The 23,238-nt window shown below is 43.4% G+C and overlaps 1 long non-coding RNA gene across 1 annotated transcript; it reads left to right on the forward strand.

Annotated features, from left to right (window-relative positions):
* Positions 1–3,848: 3,848 nt before the first annotated feature.
* On the forward strand, positions 3,849–8,693 carry LOC143836878 (uncharacterized). Its single transcript, XR_013230807.1, has 3 exons — positions 3,849–3,905; positions 5,315–5,513; positions 8,585–8,693. It is a non-coding gene; the product is annotated as an uncharacterized LOC143836878 (long non-coding RNA).
* The last annotated feature ends 14,545 nt before the right edge of the window (positions 8,694–23,238 follow it).

Here is a 23,238-nt window from a genome sequence, read left to right on the forward strand (position 1 = left end):
TAGGGAGGGGCCCATTCAGAATTCTCCAGCCGGATGAGACAAAGCTTGTTTGAACTCCCTGGCTCTTTCTGTTTTGACAGCAAGCTGTGAATGCAGAAAGAAATTAACGTTGCATTTTTTACATTAACACATTCCCCCCCCTCAAAAAAAAGAAGTACCCCCCCGGCGGGGGTGTGCATTTGTGTATGTGTGTGCAGAGGGGATATGACTATAAAAACTGCTTAAAGCGGGGGGAGGGGGCTCTGCTTTAGTGCCAAAACAAATTTGCCACAAATCATTTTACAAAAGAACAGCAGGACGGTGAACTAAACAGGGGGACTGTTGCTATTCATCATTCATTTGTTTTGGAAGCTCCACCTTCTGCCTGACATGTTCAATATCTAATTGGCATTCTGACACTTGGGATAAGTCAGCATCTGCTGCATGGATGCTTCTTGGAAGTCTTTTATTCTGCAAAAAAGTTGGGAGTTCAAGGGATTCCGCTTCCGACGATGCTCTGGACTCAGGCTATTGTTGAAGCAGTTCCTCTTTGCTGCAGTGGGCCAGGGGAGGGGTAGGGAGGGGAGACTGAAAAGGCAAACATGGGTTCCTTTGTGGGGGGTGAATATCAGGTTGCTTCCAGCGACGTCCACTAGCTTGGGGGCTTCACCTCTCGTTCGATTAGGGAGAGCCATTGAGCCAAACCTATGTCCTGATGGCGAAATTATTTTATCATAAAAGTTGAAGGCAGAGTGGCTTTTAAGAAAGAAAATGTGCTTCACGCAGATGGCAAATTTAGATAAAGGCCACGTAGGCAGGAGTGGTGTAAGGATTCACAGGGACCAAGCACTAGAGATAGTTTGAGGATTTGCGGGGCCCTAGAAGAATATAATTGGGGTGGGAGCTCCAAAGTGCAGGGCTCGTAGCACATGGTTAAACTGGACCTGCATGTAGGTTATTTCAAAGGGTTGCTGTTTTGGTCTGAAGTCGAACAGGTAGATTCAAGACCAATAGGACTTTAGAGAACAAGATTTTTTGGGTATGAACTTTTGTACCTCTACCTCAGGATTTCTCAACGAGGGTTTCATGAAACTCTGGGGTTTCTTGACAGCCCTGTAGGTGTAGGGGTTTCCTGAATGGGTAGGAGTTAATTCTTATATTTATATATATATTTAAATTTATTAATCAGGCGATAGAACTATATATGGTCATGTTGATCACCCCCCCTGTCCCAAAATCACCAATGATGGGCCAAAAGGGGGTAGGAAGAGGAAGGATTTTGGTGGCATGTACACAGCTATGCCCCTCGATCATATTTTGCATGATTGTGCCACTTCTGGGGTTTCTCAAAGCCTGAAGAATGTTTCAGGGATTTCTAAATTGTAAAAAAGTTGAGAAAGGGCTGCTGTACGTTATACCTTTTCGTCCTGACTCCTGTCTTTGTGACATCCCTTCTGTCTTCTGATTGGGATAGAAGGACTTAGGGATTTTCATTCCTATTTGTATCTGACAATGGGAGCTTGAACTCTTGAAAGCTTATACCCCCAAGGTGTTACTGAACTCAAATCTAACCAGCACAGTGGTTAGGCTATGTTAATTACTATTTTAGAAGCATTGTACATAAAAGCTACCCTCCAACTTGTTCCTTTTGTAGCCTGGAAGGGTTTCCCAAGTGGGTGGGAATTAATTATTTTAAATATATGTTAAAATCTGTTAAACATTTATCAGGTGATATGACCATATAAAATCATGTCAACTGCCCCCCCCCCATGACCAATGATGGGCCTGGAGGGGTGGGAAGGGGAGGGGTCCTGGGTGGGCTTGTACACAGCTCTGCTTCCCAACCATATTCTGCATGATGGGCCACTTCTGGGGTTTGCTGAAGCCTGAAGAATGTTTCAGGGGTTTCTCAATGGTAAAAAACTTGAGAAAGGCTGATTTAGAAGACCTGGCTTTTGATACTCCACTGGAATTGAACCAGTAACTTTTGGGTCTATGACTTGATGCTCTATCACTGGGAGCTATTTGACTGCTAAAATTTAACATATTCTAGAACATCTAGGAGGGGAACCACCAAAACAGATTAATTGAAAATGGACTATTAGTATTTTGATTTAATTCATTTATCTTTGAAGTATCCATTCTGCCTCTTCAGATTCAAAGTGATTTATAACCAGTTAAAGATCTGTCCTGGGGCCTGTGTTGTTCAACATATTTATAAATGATTTGGATGAGGGATTAGAGGGGATACTTATTAAATTTGCCGATGATACTAAACTGGGAGGGGTAGCAAACACAACTGAAGACAGCAACAGAATACAGGATGATCTTGATAGGCTCGAGAAGTGGGCTAAAGTGAATAAAATGAAATTCAATAGGGACAAATGTAAAGTTCTGCATTTAGGTAGGAAAAACCAAATACACCAATATAAGATGGGGGAGACTTGTCTTGGCAGTAGCATGTGCAAAAAGGATCTAGGAATCTTAGTAGACCATACATTGATCATGAGTCAGCAGTGTGACTCAGTGGCTAAAAAGGCAAATGGGATTTTGGGCTGTATCAAACTGAGTATCGTGTCCAGATCATGGGAGGTGATGGTACCGCTTTACTCTGCTCTGGTTTGGCCTCACTTGGAGTCCTGTGTTCAGTTTTGGGCATCCCAATTGAAAACCTGGAACGTGTCTAGAGGAGGGCAACAAAAATGGTGAGGGCTTTGGAGATCAAGACATATGAAGAAAGGTTGGGGGAGCTTGGTCTGTTTAGCCTAGAGAGGAGACGACTGAGAGGGGATCTGATAACCATCTTCAAGTATTTAAAAGGCTGCCATATAGAGGATGGAGCAGAGTTGTTCTCTCTTATTCTGCAGTGACGGACCAGAACGAATGGGATGAAATTATTTCAAAAGAAATTCCATCTAAACATCCGCAAGAAGTTCCTGAGAGTTAGAGCGGTTTCTCAGTGGAACAGGCTTCCTCAGGAGGTGGTGGGTTCTCCATCTTTGGAAATTTTTAAACAGAGGCTAGATAGCCATCTGACGGAGAGGCTGATTCTGTGAAGGCAAAGGGGTGGCAGGTTACAGTAGATGAGCAATTGGGATGTGAGTGTCCTGCATAGTGCAGAGGGTTGGACTAGATGACCCAGGAGGTCCCTTCCAACTCTATGATTCTATAATTCTATGAATATGATTATTATATGAATGGTTAAAAACACAAAACACAGTGCCATCAAAACAGTTAAAATAAATCAAATCAATAGAAACAGTTTGCATTCATCATGCTTCTGTCTAAAACATCAGGGATTTCTTCAGCTAAAAACCTAGTCTAAAGTATTGGTGAGTCAGTCCCTGATGAGAAAGGGGCTTGATCTCCCCTTGGCTATCCAACTTTGGGCTGGGGGAGGGCAGAGTTTGATGAGGGGACGGTCTTAAGTGGGGTATAATGCCATACAGTCCACTCCTCCAAAGTGGACATTTCCTTCAGTTGAACTAATCATTGGCCATTTGGTAAGGTGACTAGATTTTAACATTGGTAAAGCGGGACACCATTGTGGGGTGGGGGGTGGGGGTCTTGATTAAAAATTTGGTCTATACGGAGCAACAAAAAGTTTCATAGAATGCATAGAACGCAAAAATAGTATTGTAATATATATTTTTAAATTTCAACCTAAGTACAATTTGCCAGGTACCCCCAGATGTCCCCCCAAAAGTGGGACAATCTGGTCACCTTACCATTTGGGCACTCAAAACAATACATCAACTAATGAATTATTTCCACTTTTCTTCTATACAAGATACGATGCCCAAATACTCCCACACATGATGCTGGACAAGCTGGCCATTTGTATTATGGAAAGTACTCTGTGGGTTAGGTTTCTCGCTCTCATTCCAACTGCAACCTGAATCTGAAAGGAATCTACTTGAATTATGGTAAGTTCACCTTTTTTATAATATACTTCTTGGAAGATCTATTTACTGCTTACATGTTTCTACGACTGGGCAAATTTAGCCAAATATCCCAATAAAAACAGGTCTCAGGAACAGAAACTAGACTCCCCAGTCAATTTGGAGAGCCAGTGTGGCTGGGCACGGAGACCCAGGTTCCCAGTCTTAATTGACCCCAGGCCAATCTGTCTTTCTCAGCATAACCAATCTCAAAGCGCTGTTAAAAGGACCCTGCGGAGGGGAATGCCGTATCAGCAGTGCACTGTGAGCTCCCTGGGAGAAGGATGGGCTAAAAATGTGATAGGTAGAATCCACAAAATAAAATGACTTGAAGTTATAAAAGTAACAAGCACCCTGCAGTAGAGCCAGCGTGGTGTAATGGTTAAGAGCGGCAGCCTCTAATCAGGAGTGTCAGGTTTGATCCTTGCTCTTCTATATGCAGACAGCTGAGTGACTTTGGGCTAGTCACAGTCCTGTTAGAGCTGTTCTCACAGAGCCGTTCTTTCAGCACTCTCTCAGCCCCACCTCCCTCACAGGGTGTCTGTTGTGGGGAGAGGAGGAGAAGGAAGCTGCTTTAAGACTCCTTTAGGTAGTGAAAAGTATGGTATAAAAACTAACTCTTCTTCACAATAAAACTGGCTTCACAAATTTTCCCAAGACCAAACAGGGTGGGAATCTGATGGACCCCCTGAGGCAGGGAGTTCCACTGTTTTGCTCCACAGCTGGGGGGGGGGTAAATTTATCCTGCATTACAAAGACAGCACCAATGTTCAGTCTTCTATGTACTATATTTTTAGCTTTTCTTTCCCCCAGGGTTAAGATATATTTGCTTAGGATGCCTTGACGAGTCACTTAAGGTGCCTCAGAGCTTTTGGCCCTTTCACTCCTAAAGGTTCAGAAATCTGAGGACAGACTAAGAAATTATTGCACTGGAGTACAAACTGACCTGGAAAACATCCATACCATTAAATGTATTTTCATTTTGATGTGACGGGGGTTCTTTCTTCCCCACTCTCCCCCTGCCGTTAAACAGATTACTGACTTGGCTTCTTTGGACCTCCCAGATGCCTGTTGAAATGTGATTATCCTTCAATGCATCTCCTAAAAATACAACATACCTCTGAGTAGGTCCATGCGGTGTGATGTAATTGGATGCAAAATGCCGTTCTAAGGAGCTGTTTACTTCCTGTAATGTCGGGATAAGGATGACTAATGAAGGAGGTGACTCTTGGGAGAGCCTGATTGTAACTGGAGATCTTAAAATTCTTACCAGATCCACAGTGCTTTCTGTAAAAAAAAAAAAAAAAAAGATTAAAAAAAAAGTTGTCGTGGCATGTTGTGGCCCTTCATCTATTCTTTCTAAAGGATTTTGGTTTTTTTGTGTTGTTAAAAAGGAGCCCTGGGGAGCTTGATCGAAAGACTGGACGTATCAAAGCAGGATGTGACATTGGTGATGCTTTGCAGATCATTCTCCGGGAGAGCATCTTGTGGACAGATCTGACAGCAGGGATTAATTCAAGCAATGGCAATAAACAATAGCTGAAGTGGGGTTGAGGCCTACCACCTGGTTGTTATGTTACCATCGCTGAAGAGGTGAGTGCCATGCTGTGCAGAGAGACGTAATTCACAGCAGGATGCAAACTCATTCCATTAGATAGATAGATAGATAGATAGATAGATAGATAGATAGATAGATAGATAGATAGATAGATAGATAGATAGATAGATAGATAGATAGATAGATAGATAGATAGATAGATAGATAGATGCAACTAATGACAACACTGTAAACAAGATCAAGGTATTTAAGCACTATTAAAAGAAAGACATACAGCCTTGTCTCCTGGGATCTAAAATTCAGATGACTTTGAATGATCTCCTTTATGAATGATGATGAAGAGCTCACTCCCCAAAGCAGCCATTTGATCCAGGGGAACTGATCTCTGTACTCTGGAGATCCAATGTTCTAAGAGAACACCATCTTGGATCTTGCGGTGGGCCCCTTTAAATCCCCCCATAGATATGAAATTCAGGAAGGAGGAGAGCTTCCAGATCCCACTCCATAGATCATACCCAAGACGGGTATGAAATAATCCGGAAGTTTGCCAGTTAAAAATGCCATAAAGTTAAATTTTAGATAATGCCTTTGTATTCATTTGCCAAAATGGTGTTGTCCAGTTGATAAGCTCCAGCAAGAATTGTAAAATTATCTAAGTGACAATTAATATACGACCGACCTTTTGATTTGATGTATATTTTGGTTTATTTATTTATTTATTACATTTTGGCTGTATATTATGTATTCGTATTCTGTGGGTGTACTTAAGGCCAAAAGGAGTGAAACTAAATTAGACTACATTTAATTTTTTTCTTATTTAATTAAAAAATTCAACATATTAGTGTGCCTAACCATTTATCTCTCCCACCATCATTATATCAATATTAAAAATTATTTTTGCTGTAGCTTTAAATACTTCATTCATTCATTCATTCATTCATTCATTCATTCATTCATTCATTCATTCATTCATTCATATATCACCCTCCTCTAAGGGTGAAGCATAGAGGAACAGGTACAGAGAAATCAACAACCATAAATAACATTCACATAATAATAGAACAATAGTAAACAGTGAGAAAAGTGAATTCAAAGCTGTAGCATACTAATGTCCCCATGATTGGTCAGGGTCATCTAGTCCAGGGGTAGTCATCCGGTGGTCCTCCAGATGTCCTCCCATGTCCAAACGCTGGCAGGGGCTCATGGGAATTGTAGTCCATGAACATCTGGAGGACCACAGGTTGACTACCCCTGATCTAGTCCAGCCTCCTGCATAATGCAAGAAATGGCCACGAGAGCCAAGCACTGACACAGTTCCTTCTGTCCGCCTACTTAAAATCTGCTTAAATTCACAGAATTAGTATTTCTGTCAAATGGTTATCCAGCCTCTGCTTTAAAACTTCCAAAGAAGGAGGACCCACCACCTCCTGAGGAAGCCTGTTCCACTGGTGGTGGTGGTGATGCTGCTGCTTGTCCTTGGCATAACATGAGGTTCTGGAGATCATTTTAAAACTATTCTTCCCATTCCATAACAAGCTGGGAGACGAATGGTAAGTTTGAAAAATTAATTCATTTAAAGATGTGAAAACTGCCCCATTGCACACTGCACAGGATTAGGTGTTTAGGATCTAGTTGCGATCCATTCCATTCTTACGCATGGAGCATGCTATTCTTAACATGTTCTCCCCATAATGGCTGGAAGGCCCAGGTTGCCTTTAGTAAAGAGCAAATGTGGTCCATCCGGAGTTCCGTACCATAAGAAAAGACCCGAGGAAGCTCTCCCTATGAAAGGCGCTGCGATGGTCATCAGATTCCATTATGTTCAATGGAACTCAGTTTGTCAGATCCACTCAAGCGTACAATGCCTCTAAATGGGGAGGGGTGTGTGGAAATGACCCTTCCTCCATTTATATTTTTAGCCAAGCAGAGAGTTGGGAGGATGGAAGACTTGTTCAGTTTCGATCGCCGAAATCATATTAAAAGCTATACAAAAAAAAAAAAAACCCTAGGCATTATTTTCTCCCGGTGCCATTCAATTCTAAATATGCGAAGGTCTTAGCAAAGTACTTCAAAGGAGTCCACAACAACAGGAACTTCTCTGCTATTGTTGGCCTTGTTTAATCTCATGTATTATCCCAGATTCTTTGGGGTGAGACCTATGTAGGTCAAGGTTCTATTGACACAGATGTTCATCTTTTTCCTCTCCCTTAGTCCAAAAGAAAGGACGAAAGAAAGTGGATTCGAGTGAATGGTAGTCGGGAAATGCTACCACGGTGGCGCCAAGACCATAGGACATAAGATGGTGAAGGAAAGGGAGTGACTCTCTCTGACCCATTATGCACGGGGGTTTTAGCGCACATTCGGGGTGGAATGGCGGCGACTAAAATCACCGATAACGCACGGTGCCGGCTGCAACCGGCCGCAGCTTCGGTGCATGCCGCCGAAAAAGCCGCGTCAGTGAAACGCGGAAGAAAGCGCAGCTTCCGGGTGACCGGGGCGCAACCAGAAGCGGTGCCCGGATCACCGCGTGCATAATCAGTTACTCTGGGTTTTGCCGCCGTCGCGCCCCGCCCCGTACATAACCAGTATGCGTCACGTCTTCCCCCTCCGCGTTTTCCATGTGACCCGAAATCGCCGTTTCGGCGGCCGTGCATAATGGGCCATTGAAAGACACCTCAAGCAAAATTCTGAGGCGCCGGTCTGAGTATTTCAAGGGAGGGAGGAATGGCATTTCTTAAACCGTTTCCAGACTGGAGGCTCCATGCCAGGCTGCAGGCTGGAGTTTGAACCTGGGCAGGTTGCCCCACCTCTTCCTACACCCACACGGGGGAGCATTTGGCCCGGTACACCTCGTCCACCCTGGCTTTGTGCTCCTGCTTGGGAGCTGGGGCAGCAAAGTTCCCAGTGCAGAAATGGTCTGAGATCTTCCATATATTTCATTGTGTGGAAAAGCCTGTTGGCTAATCAAATTATGGTGTAGGTGTCAGCCACTTCTGATTACACAGTTATGCATGATCTCTGTGCTGCATGTACACCTGTATTTCCACCTGTGTTTTGGTGCATGCCAGAAGCCATAATTGAAGTCCCTGTTTAATCCGTTTTCTAGGTAAGGTGATATGGTCAAGCCATTGCCCCCCAGAAGAGATGTGAAATTTCCAGAAACGTTGAAGCCATCAGGAAACTAATAAAGAAGACAAACAAACAAACAAAACGGATTTTGGGAAGGTTAGACATTTTTGAGAAAATTAAAAAATATATAATACTTTCTTATCAAATGAAACCTGGGAATTCAAAGAACTTATAACCCATGTTGCTATAATGTTATATCTTGACATAAGATTAAAATGGCCATAAGGGGGCGGGACCCAGTGGCTCGGAGGAGGGGGGGCTGACTGCAGCCAAGGTTCAGGGAAATAGTGAGGGAGCCATGGAGCTGCTCTGTTGTATCAGCAGCTTCACCAGCTATTGCTAAAAGGCCCTGGTGGTCTGTTTGTTCTTAGGATCTCCATCTCGACATGGCACTATCTCAGTTCTGCTAGGGGTCATACGAGCACAGGAACGAGCTTCTACATATTTATCCGCCTCCACAGACGTATCCCCGACTGTCTGAAGCATCCTCACCCAGATACTCTGCTGAAGATGCCATTCCTTCCCCCGTTGTGAATTCAGTCTATCAGACATCGTTGAAGATTTTCTTTAAAAATTGCTTTTAGGTTTGTGAGTAAATCTGCAAACATTCATCTTTCCCCCTTTCTAGTTAACCTACAGCTTTCGGTTTTAAGGACTCGTGGATCAGTGGCTTTATTCCTGGAATCTGGAACAAATGGAATTTTAGGAGTGCATTTATGCCAGCAAGGTGCTCGGACTTACCCTCCCCAATCCCGGAGGGCCGTTTTAAGAAAGTTCCAGGAACCAAAAGACTCTGTCCTTGTCACTCCAGAGAGGTTGCATCCCTTGAACATGTCTTTTTCAGGAGTCCTTTTATTTTTTACCTCAGCAAGGAACAGGCTCATCCTCCCTTTACTTAAAGGAGCCACCAGGTGTATGGATGAATCATAGAATCATAGAATCATAGAGTTGGAAGGGGCCATACAGGCCATCTAGTCCAACCCCCTGCTCTACGCAGGATCAGCCCTAAGCATCCTAAAGCATCCAAGAAAAAGTGTGTATCCAACCTTTGCTTGAAGACTGCCAGTGATAATAATTAAATTCCTCCTATGGAGAGAAATTTAAGAGCCTCTTGTGGCGCAGAGTGGTAAGGCAGCAGCCTGAAAGCTTTGCTCATGAGGTTGGGAGTTCGATCCCAGCAGCCGGCTCAAGGTTGACTCAGCCTTCCATCCTTCCGAGGTCGGTAAAATGAGTACCCAGCTTGCTGCTGGGGGGTAAACGGTCATGACTGGGGAAGGCACTGGCAAACCACCCCGTATTGAGTCTGCCATGAAAACGCTAGAGGGCGTCACCCCAAGGGTCAGACATGACTCGGTGCTTGCACAGGGGATACCTTTACCTTTACCTTTTATGGAGAGAAAAGCTCCCTCCCTGCCCGTTGCCACACAGGTTGCTAAATATATTCACTGTATTTGGAAGACAGTTAACGTTATATACACTGCGATGTAGAGGAAACTTCTTATCAAATTTCAGTTTTTGACTTCACATTTTCAACCTTAAGAATTTTTAATTTTGTTTAGAGAGAGTTGTATATAGACAATAATTGACTTTTCTATCGTATATGTCAATCAACTTGTTTGGCCAAAATGCAGTATTAAATGAATTGAATCAAATTGAAATGAGGAACAAATAGAACAGAGTTTGGAACAATTATTCTTTAGAATGCTCAGAGATGTCTAGCATCATGTCTTTAGAGAGAACCAATCAGAGGATTTAATAAAGTCACGTGAGGCTCTCATAATTACATTTCTAGTTAAGACAGACACTCCCCAACCCCCTGGAATGTAAGAATTGCATTTACATTTTTTCTTAAGGGCTAGCTAAGTGGGAGAAAGGATGATACGTATGCTTTTTATTTCTGATAGCATTTATATATCTCAGCATTTCCTGTATAATTGTGATAGCTGATCTTTTAATCTAACGAGAGTGGTTTTAAACAAAGTTCTTTAAAGCCATCATCATTGGCCGGGATACAAAGTTTTCACCAAGACCTAGAATAAATAACCTTCTGATTTCTCTTACAAGTCAGGAATGTTATACCTGGACAAAACGATCACTGAAAAGACAGCATGTTCTTTATCCAGCATTTATTAAGGAAGAGATGTGGTTTCCATGTGTCTGTTTAATTAATGCCCCCTCATGAGTGAGAGAACCTTCATAACACACTGATATCTGGCTTGGTTAGAAAACTGGCAATGTGGCAATCAACCTTTCAAAGGCTAGATAAGGGGGGGCATGGGGGAGAACAGAGAGTTGGGGACATGGGGTGCAGCTTCAGTGACAACGTAACATCATTTCCCAGTTTTTCCTGCAAGTGAAGTCAAGCTGTTGGCTCAAAAGCAATTTTTTAAAATCTTCCCTGTCCCCATTAGGGGATTGGACACAATAGAGAAAGAGGGTTGCCAAAAAGCTTACGGATGCTACTTCTGATAGTTTGAAAGGGTTACATCAGCACTTAGATTGCTGTTGAGCTTTGGATAAAGTTGTACCCTGAGATCAAAGTGATCATATCACACCCTGTGTCTATTTTTTTAAGTGTATCTTGCTTTATCATGCATTCATGAGCCTTATCTAATCCAATCTAGACAAAAACACACATATCCTAGAATGTAATCAAGCTAAAACAAAATGTACAGTATAAAAACAATCATAATCTGAACGGTAGAAAAGAGCAAGAATCCAGTAACATTTTGAAGGCTAACAACAATCGTGGTTGGGTATGAGATTTTGTAAGTCACTGCTCACTTCTTTAGATAAGAGACAAGCAATAACTCATGAAAGCTCATCCCTTGCCACAAAATTTGTTAGCTTTTAAGGTGCTACTGGAGACTTGCTCTTTTCTACTGTTCATCCAGAATTTGTCTTTTTTATTTGGTATTAATATGCAACAAGGTTCCTGTATTGAATACCTTGTTTCACTTCTGCTTTGTCATAGCATATTTCATCAGCACAGACAAAAAACGTAATTCCCAAGCGGTACAGTAATCTGCATAGCATGGATCCAGCCTGTTTACTCAGAAGTAAATTCCATTTTATTTAAAGGTGCTTACTTCCAGGTAAATATATTTAAGTCTAGGCTTGTCAGATGAGGTGTGAGCACATGGGCTCTCCCAGCTTTAGAATATTAATTTTCTGAATGTGACAGATTTTCTTTTAAAAAGCCCTTTTGAAATGCCTGGAGTGGCACAAGAGCATATAGGTCCTTAAAGGCTCACCAGAAATAAAGACATGTCAAAGTGACTCTGAGCTGAACTTCCTGTAAATAGATTAATCATTTCCAGAAACTGAAAATTCCAGGGAGGTAATCTTGTTTGACTGGAGATCAACTTTCTGCACATACAAAAAAAGAAAGAAAAGAGAAAAAAAGGGGTGGGGGGAAGGGGAGGTGGGCTTGCAGGATGTCTGATGGAAAGATAAAATGGAATCTTTGCATTATGCAAAGATTCCATTTTATTACCCAATTCTAGAGGGTATCTGATTACCCAATTCTAGAGGGTATCTGAGGCATTCATTCTGAGGTCGTTCTTGAGTCTCTTCGAAACGGAACGGGGACTCTGGCTTTATGATCCTCAAAAGGTGAGTGAAGATGAGCTACCCAACAACTGATCCAGTTTCCTTTTTTCTTAGGACTGATCCAGTTTCTTTTTTCTTAGGACTGATCCAGTTTCCTTTTTTCTGGCAGTGGGAAGTGCCGTCAAGTGTTGTGAAGCTGAACTGTGGTGATCCCGTAAGGCAGGGGTAGTCAAACTGCGGCCCTCCAGATGTCCATAGACTACAATTCCCAGGAGCCCCTGCCAGCATTCGCTGGCAGGGGCTCCTGGGAATTGTAGTCCATGGAAATCTGGAGGGCCGCAGTCTGACTACCCCTGCCGTAAGGTCTGCAAGGCAAGAGGCATTTAGAGGTGGCTTGCCAGTGTCTGCCTCTGGGTCACAGCCCTGCATTTCCCTTGGAGGTCGCCCAACCAAGTACTAACCAGGGCTGACCCTGCTCAGCTTCCCAGATCTGTCAAGATTGAGCTACCCTGGGCCATCCAGGTCAGGGCTTTGTCGTTTTGGTTACCTGCTACAAATTTAATTTTGCCCATCAGTGATACCGGGAACAATTCCTTAGTAACAGCTGGTGCTTGGCCTGTCAATCCCAGAGTCCTTCTGCCTCTGAGGGAAGGAAATGGCTGCCATAGCTGGAGCTTTCTTATAGCGAATAAACTCTGTTATTCTCTTAGAATCATAGAGTCATAGAATCATAGAATCATAGAGTTGGAAGGGGCCACACAGGCCATCTAGTCCAACCCCCTGCTCAACGCAGGATCAGCCCTAAGTATCCTAAAGCATCCAAGAAAAGTGTGTATCCAGCCTTTGCTTGAAGACTGCCAGTGAGGGGGAGCTCACCACCTCCTTAGGCAGCCTATTCCACTGCTGAACTACTCTGACTGTGAAAAACTTTTTCCTGATATCTAGCCTATATCGTTGTACTTGTAGTTTAAACCCATTACTGCGTGTCCTCTCCTCTGCAGCCAACAGAACCAGCATCCTGCCCTCCTCCAAGTGACAACCTTTCAAATACTTAAAGAGGGCTATCATGTCCCCTCTCAACCTCCTTTTCTCCAGGCTGAACATTCCCAAGTCCCTCAACCTATCTTCATAGGGCTTGGTCCCTTGGCCCCAGATCATCTTCGTCGCTCTCCTCTGTACCCTTTCAATTTTATCGACGTCCTTCTTGAAGTGAGGCCTCCAGAACTGCACACAGTACTCCAGGTGTGGTCTGACCAGTGCCGTATACAATGGGACTATGACATCTTGTGATTTTGATGTGATGCCTCTGTTGATACAGCCCAAAATGGCATTTGCCTTTTTTACCGCTGCATCACACTGCCTGCTCATGTTTAGTTTACAATCCACAAGTACCCCAAGGTCTCGTTCACACACAGTGCTACCTAGAAGCGTATCCCCCATCCAGTAGGCATGCTTTTCATTTTTCTGACCCAGATGCAGAACTTTACACTTATCTTTATTAAATTGCATCTTGTTCTCATTTTCCCATTTTCCCATTGTGTTCAGATCTCGTTGAACTCTGTCTCTATCTTCCGGAGTATTTGCCAGTCCTCCCAATTTGGTGTCATCTGCAAACTTGATGAGTAGTCCCTCCACCCCCTCATCTAGATCATTAATAAATATGTTAAAAAGTACCGGGCCGAGCACCGAACCCTGAGGTACCTCGCTACTCACCTCTCTCCAGTCTGATGAAACACCATTGACAACAACTCTTTGAGTGCGGTTCTCTAACCAATTCCCTATCCACCTAACGATCTGAAAATCCAGATTGCAGTCCTTCAACTTATCCATCAGAACATCATGGGGAACCTTGTCAAAAGCTTTACTAAAATCCAAGTAAATGACATCAACCAAATTTCCCCGATCCAGCAAACCTGTTACTTGGTCAAAAAAGGAAACTAGGTTAGTCTGGCAGGACCTGTTGGAGACAAATCCATGCTGACTTCCTTGAATCACCAAATTGTCCTCCAGATGTTTGCAGATCGCTCCCTTTAATATCTGCTCCATTATCTTCCCCACAACAGAGGTCAGACTCACTGGTCTGTAGTTTCCTGGGTCACCCTTCCTCCCTTTTTTGAAGATCGGAATAACGTTTGCTCTTTTCCAGTCCTCCGGGACATCTCCAGTCCTTAAAGAGGTTCCGAAGATGATGGACAAGGGCTGTTCAAGTTCTCTGGAAAGTTCTTTGAGTACTCTCGGGTGCATTTCATCTGGACCAGGGGATTTGAACTCATCCAGTGCAGCTAAATGCCTCTCGACAACCTCTCTATCCATGTTAACCTGCCACCCAGACACTATCCTTTGGCTACAGCCATCTCTAGATGTGCCTAAACACTTTGACCTGTGGGAAAAAACAGATGTAAAATAGGCACTAAGCCTTTCTGCTTTCTCTGCATCTTTCGTTAGAGTTTGTCCATCCGCACCCAACAGCGGGCCTATTGCCTCCTTTACTTTACGTTTGCTCCTCACGTAACTGAAAAATCTTTTCTTGTTACAGTGGGCTTCCCTGGCCAATCTTAGCTCACTCTCAGCTTTGGCCTTTCTGATGATTGATCTACAGTGCCTAGTAACCTGTAGGTACTCTTCTTTAGAGCTCTGTCCTTCCCTCCATTTCCTGAACATTTTCCTTTTCTTTCTTAGTTCCTCTTGAAGTTCTCTGTTCATCCAAATAGGCTTCTTAGAGCTCCTGCAGTGTTTTCGTATTTCTGGAATAGTCATTGATTGAGCATGCAATAGCTCTTGTTTGAGTAGCGCCCACCCTTCACATGCTCCCTTACCTTCCAGCATTCTCGTCCATGGTATGACACTCATCATGTCTCTGAGTTTATTAAAGTTTGCCCTACGAAAATCCAACATCCGCATCTGGCTACAAGCTTCCTTGGCTCCCCATCTCAAAAGGAATTCTATGAGGACATGGTCACTTCCCCCTAGGGTCCCCACCTCCTTCACCTCATCCACCAACTCTTGCCTGTTGGTCAGAGAGAGAGAATCTGATTCTGGAGAGAGAATCTGATTACTCTCTTAGACCATTTATGCACTGGAGGTTTCATGCTGGGATGCAGGCTGGAGTTTTAGTCGTGGCAGGTTGCCCCACCTCTTCCTGCACCCACACGGGGGAGCATTTGGCCTGGTGCACCTCATCCGCTCCCTATTTGTGCTCCTGCATGGGAGCTGGGGCAGTGAAGTTCCCAGTGCATAAACGGTCTTACTGAGTCCCCACTGGTTCGTGCCAGTTGAGTGGCAGGAAAGGGATGCCCTTCTGGGTTTTTCTGTCTGGAGGAATTTCTTCACATTGCTTCATGGTAAGACCATCCCTGGTCAGCAAGCAGTTTACCTTTTGATACTGGAAACAGAGAATGGGTTTCAGCTACCTGAATACCATGTCTACGTAGGGTTGCCATTTCTAAATTAGGAAATATGGAGGCTTTGGGGGCTGACCTTGAGGAGGGTGGTGTTTGCGAAAAGCAGGGAGCTAGGCAGGATATAACACCGCAGAGTTTACCCTTCGAAGCTACCGTTTTCTCCAGGGGAAAAAACCCAAAGAAGCTCCACAAGACAGCAATATGCAAGAAAAATAAGGAACAACTGTGTAAAGAGGCTACCAAGTAAATTAACAACAACAAAAACCTCTAAAAGCATTTTATCTTCTTGGAGTCTGGCCAAAATGCATTTTCACAGGATCATTCCTCAGTGGCATTTACAACTTTTGTAAGACAAGCCAAAAGCTTCAATCTCAGTTAATTTCTTGAGCTGTTTAAAGTCTTCACCATCTCTTGAAGCATCTATTCGGCAAAACCTTCTCCCTCTCCTTCTATTGAGGACTGAGCTTTCAAGTGAAATCTACGAAAGATGGACCAGAAGCATCTTTTGTAAACTTCACTTGGTGGCCAGACATTTACAATTGGTATAGAATACTGCGGCCAGTATGTTAACTGGACCTTGTCATAAGGACCATATGATTCCAGTCTTGTTCCATCTACACTAACTCTGGGCCTAATTCAACATGGACTTTTAAAGTCCTATTCAGTCTGGAACCATCACACATTCACCGTCAAGTCATCAAGTCATTGGGTAGCAAATGATTACAAAGTCAGGTGATATATTGTTGTTGTTGTTAGATGCGAAGTCATGTCCGACCCATTGCGACCCCATGGACAATGATCCTCCAGGCCTTCCTGTCCTCTACCATTCCCTGGAGTCCATTTAAGTTTGTACCTACTGCTTCAGGGACTCCATCCAGCCACCTCATTCTCTGTCGTCCCCTTCTTCTTTTGCCCTTGATCACTCCCAGCATTAGGCTCTTCTCCAGGGAGTCCTTCCTTCTCATGAGGTGGCCAAAGTATTTGAGTTTCATCTTCAGGATCTGGCCTTCTAAGGAGCAGTCAGAGCTGATCTCCTCTAGGACTGACCGGTTTGCTCGCCTTGCAGACCAAGGGACTCGCAAGAGTCGTCTCCAGCACCAGAGTTCAAAAGCCTCAATTCTTTGATGCTCGGCCTTCCTTATGGTCCAACTTTCACAGCCATACATTGCAACTAGGAAGACCATAGCCTTGACTAGACGCGCTTTTGTTGGTGATATATAGGTGTAGACAAACTGGCCTTCAAGAGCTGCCTGGGGTTTGTACATTTGTAGCTGGTGGAGGATTAAATTACCAGAATAAGTCACATTTCAGAAATAGATGAATGCTCTTTTGATTGTGAGATCCAGTTCCCTGATGACTTGTGTTAACTATGACAGATAAAGCTGTTGCAACAGATAAAACTATAACAGATATGCAGCATGGGGGGAAAGATTAGCACACAAATATGCAGTTGTTACACAATATACTTTCAGCTCTTCACTAGAAATGCTGCTTAACGAACAATCTGACCATCGTGATTTCGAGTTCTGTGCGGGTTTACCAAAAAATAAGCTCTGTTGAGTTCAAAGGGATTTACACCCAAGTAAGTTTGCATATGATAACAACCTTTTTTCCTTTCCTTTGAACAAAAAAAAAGCATCCTTGTGCATAAGCAAAGCTGTTTCTTGGTAGCCTGCTTATGTGAATGAAAGCATACAGGCATAGCAGAGGATTTCTAAACCATTCAGCCTCACAGCATTGTTCTGCCTTGTGCCTCTTTATTATCATTCTCTCCCCCTGCACATATGGTCATCTTCCATTCATCTAACTGATTCCAGGGCCTTGGAATTCAGCATGACCCCTAAGGGCTATTCTAATGCAATCAGTAGGAATACTATATCCAGAGCCAGCCTGAAATCAAAGGGCTGGGCCAAAGCTCAGGATAAATTACAGCTGTTATAAAGAAATCACCTTTTCACCTTGGCCCTCATATTCTTTCAGTTTACAGTCATAACTCAGTGAGCCCAGCAGCATTTGCCATTAATAAACTGGTTTGGATAAACAAGGCTGACGGATTAACAGGTCACATGCAAAGAAATCTGAGAAAGTTGAGATGCTGAAAACAAAAGAAGAGCAGAAGACTCATCTGAAAGGCTTTCTCAAAAGGGCATCTGCCTTACCTGCTCACCTGGCTGTGCGTATCAGGTTGGATTCTCTTTCTAAACCTACTTTTTCCATGGGCAAAAGGCAGTTGCAACAGGGAGAAAGGGGCGGTAGGTGGGTGATATTTGTTCATTGTTTGCTCCAACTGCAGCACAATCTACTCAATCCCCGGATTAGATTGGCAATTCCAGGTTGGAATATTCCTGGAGATTTTAGAGGGATGGAGTCTGGGGAAGGCAGGATTTTTTGGGGGGGGGTATAATGCAGGACTCATATGATTGAATACCCAGCTTGCTGGGGGGTAAACGGTAATGACTGGGGAAGGCACTGGCAAACCACCCCGTATTGAGTCTGCCATGAAAACGCTAGAGGGCGTCACCCCAAGGGTCAGACATGACTCGGTTCTTGCACAGGGGATACCTTTACCTTTTTATAATGCCAGGGAGTCCACCCTCCCAAGCAGCTGTTTTCTCCAGGGGACCTGACCTCTGTGTGGAGATCAACTATAATCCTGTGAGATTTTCAGGAGTCACCTAGAGGCTGGCAACCATACTATCCTAAGGATCCAGCCCCCCTCCCCCCCCAATACTATCAGGATGTGCTGAAGGGGAGAAATTGTTTATCCACTCGTGGACTTGCTCATGCATAACAGGATCTTTGACATGGTAGACTAAGTTTTGATATGTTACCAACAATGATATGCATATAGTGTAGTGCATCCAGCCATTTTGCTCATCAGGGTTGGAAACTTTCTTCAAAGAATCCCTGAAATTAGAGAAAGGCTCCTGGAGCTGGGCTCATATGATTGCCAACTCCAGGTTGGGAAATACCAGGAGATTTGAGAGTGGGGTCTGGGACGGTGTGCTTTAGGAAGGGGAGAGGCCTCACTGGGGTATAGTGCCATTCAGCTTGCATTCCAAAGCAACCATTTTCTCCTGAAAAAAGTCAAATCAATCTTGTAAATAAATAAATAACAAATAAGTGATTGGTTTAGGCCAGCCTTTCTCAACTTTTTTACCATTGAGAAATCCCTGAAACATTCTTCAGGCTTCAAGAAACCCCAGAAGTGGCGTGATCATGCGGGATATGATTGGGAATCATAGCTCAGTACATATCTACCCAAGTTCCCCTCCCCTTCCCACCCCCACCCCCAGGACCATCACTGGCCATTTGGGGAGAGGCAAGTGGGTCAACATGATCATATATGGGCCTATTACCTGATAAACGCTTGACAAATCTTAAAAATAGATCAAACGTCATCAAGCCCCCCCACCCCCAATTCTCCACCTTCAGAATACTCTATCTGCCTTCACACTTCCCCCCCCACCCCCAATTCTCCACCTTCAGAATACTCTATCTGCCTTCACATCTCCCTCACGCTCAGCCACCTAAAAACACTCTAAAAAGAGTGTTTCAAGCTCCAGGCTGTGTGTGTATTAGAGAGAGAAACAGCAAGAGAACACCGATTAATAGAGTCACTTGGGGGTGAACCCAGGCCCTTGGGCTGAAGGTCAGAGAAGTCCCCAAGAGTGCTTGGGCACCTGTGTGGCTTTGTTGGTTCCAACCATTGTCAAAAACATCCAAGGATGATTCCCAGTTTACCTAGATCTCTCAAAATAAGAAGACTTTCCCAAGAGAATAGTGTCTAACTAGGTATAATTTGCCCCTTTGCAAACAAACCCATTGCTGAAATATATGAGTTTTAAAGACAGCCATGTAAAGTAAGGTGAATGAATTTAGGATTGCCAGCCACCATGTGGGGCCTGGCACTATCCTGAAATTACAGCTGATCCCCAGACTGCAGAGAGCAATTCTCCTGGAGAAAAATGGTAGCTTAGCTTTAGCTGGCAAACTCTACAATATTATACCTCACTTTGGTCCCTCAGCTCTGCTTTAGAGGGCAAACTCTACAATATTATACCCTGCTTTGGCCCCTCGGCAAACTCTACAGTATTATACCCTGCTTTGGTCCCTCAGCTCTGCTTTAGAGGACAAACTACAATATTATACCCCGCTGAGGTTTCTCCTTTCCCCAAATCTCACCCTCCCCTGGCTCTATGAACATTCCAAGCCAGAACTAGCAACCCTATGACTGATACATGGTTCTGATGCTAAATGTGTCTGTATATCTATGGATGCTCCATCGCTACTGCTGTGCTCACCTGAGCAAAGTCTGAAGGGGCTGCTCTGCAAAACAGGTAAGCTCAGCAGCTGCTCACCTGAGCATTCTCTGTTGTGCTTCCTGTCTTGTAGAAAGGCCTGCCAAAGGAGGCCAGCTAAGCTCCCGTGTTTTTTTTCCATTCCAGAGGATGTATAAAACAGAATTGTTTGGGAGGGCATGCATTTTTAAATTATTTAAACCTAATTACCTGATTTTAAATAGTATTATATATATATTATTGTACTTATTGTTATTTTATCAATGTTACTCACCCTGAGTCTATAAAAATAAACTTATTATTATAATAAGCAGAGGAAGGCTGCTGTTTAGGGCCATGTTTATTGTATGCATTATTTTATTGCACTGCCTTCTAACTTCAGTAGTCTAGTTTTTATTTTATTTATTTATACCACATTTTATTTTATTTTATTTATTTATTTTATTTATACCACATTTTTGTTGCACTGTTTTCTGACTTATGAAACCAGTCACCCTGTTATTTATTCTATATCTTATACTGCTCCCTCATGTTGTAGTGATTTTAAATGTTGTAAAGTGGTGAAAGGAACATTAACACTTTGAGCTATGCAGATGACACCACATTACTGGCAGGAAACAGTGAAGACTTAAAATGACTACTGATGAAGATTAAAGCAGAGAGTGCCAAAGCAGGTTTGCAGCTGAACATCAAGAAAACAAAAGTAATGTCTACTGAGGAATTAGAATCATAGAATCATAGAGTTGGAAGGGGCCATACAGGCCATCTAGTCCAACCCCCTGCTCAACGCAGGATCAGCCCAAAGCATCCTAAAGCATCCAAGAAAACTGTGCATCCAACCTTTGCTTGAAGACTGCCAGTGAGGGGGAGCTCACCACCTCCTTAGGCAGCCTATTCCACTGCTGAACTACTCTGACTGTGAAAAACTTTTTCCTGATATCTAGCCTATATCGTTTAAACCCATTACTGCGTATCCTCTCCTCTGCAGCCAACAGAAACAGCATCCTGCCCTCCTCCAAGTGACAACCTTTCAAATACTTAAAGAGGGCTATCATGTCCCCTCTCAACCTCCTTTTCTCCAGGCTGAACATTCCCAAGTCCCTCAACCTATCTTCATAGGGCTTGGTCCCTTGGCCCCAGATCAATTCCACAGCCTTAAAGTTGACTGTGAAGAAATTGACATTGTTTGAATTTTCTATTCATTGATTCAATAATAATCATAATGCCACATACAAGGGAACTTGTGGTCAAGGACGGCTCACTAGTTAACCAGCATGCCCTGCAGTCCAAAGGATCTGCTGAGCAACTGCTGACAAAACCAGACTGCTTTTCTCCTATTGGTGGAATATCCCCCACTCAGGGACGATTCTAGGCTTGTGGACCAGGGGCCCGATCCAGACTGATTTGACTTTGGCACCCATTAAAGTTCTTGATAGGATTCTAGGCCATTAAAATTCTGGACTCTCCATTGGATAGTTGAAAGCTCACGCCTTGAATCAATCTTTGTTGGTCTTAAAGGTGCTACTGGACTCTGGTTTTGTTGACCCTTGTTGTTATCCACTAATTATATGACAAGGACAGCTGATGTCATGAAGAAAATAAATCAAGAGTATTTGAAACGAGGGCAGAGAGCGGTTTCTGTTGGCAGCAGAGGATAAGACCCACAGTAATGGGTTTAAACTAGGTGTAGAATGGTGCCAGATAGATACTGGGAATTGTTTTTTTCACGGTCAGAGTAATTCAGCCATGGAATCAACTGCCCAAGGAGGTGGTGAGTTCCCCCTCACTGGTGGTCTTCAAGCAGCACCTGGTCTGATACTTCTCATGGATGCTTTAGGCTGATCCTGCATTGAGTGGCAGGTTGGATTAGATGGCTTTTATGGCCTCTTCCAACTCTATGGTTCTATTAGGGTTGCCAGTCTTCAGTTGGGGACTGGAGACGTCCCTTTCAAGGCCACAGAGATGAAATACCATGGATAAATATGTGACTTTAGAAGTTGAACTTTGTGGCATTATACTCCACAGAGGTCCCTTCCCTCCCCAAACCCCGCACTCTCTAATTGCTACCCTCCCCGAGGAATTTCTCCACCTGGAGTTGGCAACAGTACATTACACATTGCTTTTCTTTTTTTTTTTTAACCCTTCTAAATATGCTGTTCTTCCCCAGGGATGCAAAAGGATTCATCACAGTCATCCCATTTTTTTCAGAGCAATGGAAGCTTAAAAAACAAAAATGTGCAGAGTTCATATGAATGATGAATTTAGTGAGTGAGTTACCCTGATTCCATTTATTGAAACATTCAGTTGTGTTTTACATCAATTTGCCTGCGTCCTTATATCAAAGTTTATGATGTGATCGGATGGTTATTTTTTTTAAAAAAATAATAATAATGGGGTGTTTAAAACATTTGCCTGTAAATGACCTGCATCTGGGCATCTGTTATTTACTCTGCAGATCCCCTCCCCATTCCACACTCGCCCTGCTTGCTTCAGCCCCAGTGGCTCTCAATACCAGGTAGCCTGGCTCTCTCTGAGACTTCGGCATCTGCAGGATACCTTTTGTGTTTTCAATTTAAAGCCTTGATAGCTCACATTAGCGTGGAACGAAATATACCACTGGTGAGTTTGGGAAGCAGATATGTACTCATAAAAACCTTTGATAGGTTAGCCATCTGCTCAGAGTGAAAGAGGCTCATAAAAGGGGCCCAAATAAGGTTAAAGGTCATATGCTACATGGGTCAAGGGGGGGCGGGGAAAGGTTGTCCATAGTGGACTTTACTAAAAAACTTGTCAGGAAGGGGGTCTTTGACAAATTATGGCACATTCCTCGGCTTTGCGAGGAAAGTATTTGATTACAGTGGTCCCAAATGTTGTTGATATTTGCAAAGGCTGAGCGGAAAAAATGGTTCCTTTTAATTAAACGAGAGAGAGAAAGAGAGAGAGAGAGAGAGAGAGAGATTTTAGAATTACATTTCTAGTTATGCTCACAAGTAAATGTTTCAGAATGGGACACATTTTATTCAGATGAGTGTTAAACAACTTTATGTAATGTAGAACACTCTTCAGGTTTGACCTTTGAACCTGGCCATTTAATTTTTCTTAAACTAGCACTAAATGAACTTGTTTTATTTCCCCCCATACCTTGCACTTGCTTGGTTTTAACATTCAATCACTTTTATGCCCCACACCAACGCTAATATTGGGTTCTTTATCCGCAAGGGGGGCTGGCTCGCACAATAGGGTGCAAGCCATCTGAACACACTTTCCTTCAGAGAACTAAAAGAAAGGGGGGGAAGTTTTATTGTCTGAGGTAAAACAGGGTTCTTCTGCTGTACAGCTATTGTGGGCTTCAATGGATGCCACGTTATCACACATTT

Source organism: Paroedura picta, chromosome 4 (genome assembly GCF_049243985.1).
Source record: "Paroedura picta isolate Pp20150507F chromosome 4, Ppicta_v3.0, whole genome shotgun sequence".
Lineage (NCBI taxonomy): Eukaryota > Metazoa > Chordata > Lepidosauria > Squamata > Gekkonidae > Paroedura > Paroedura picta.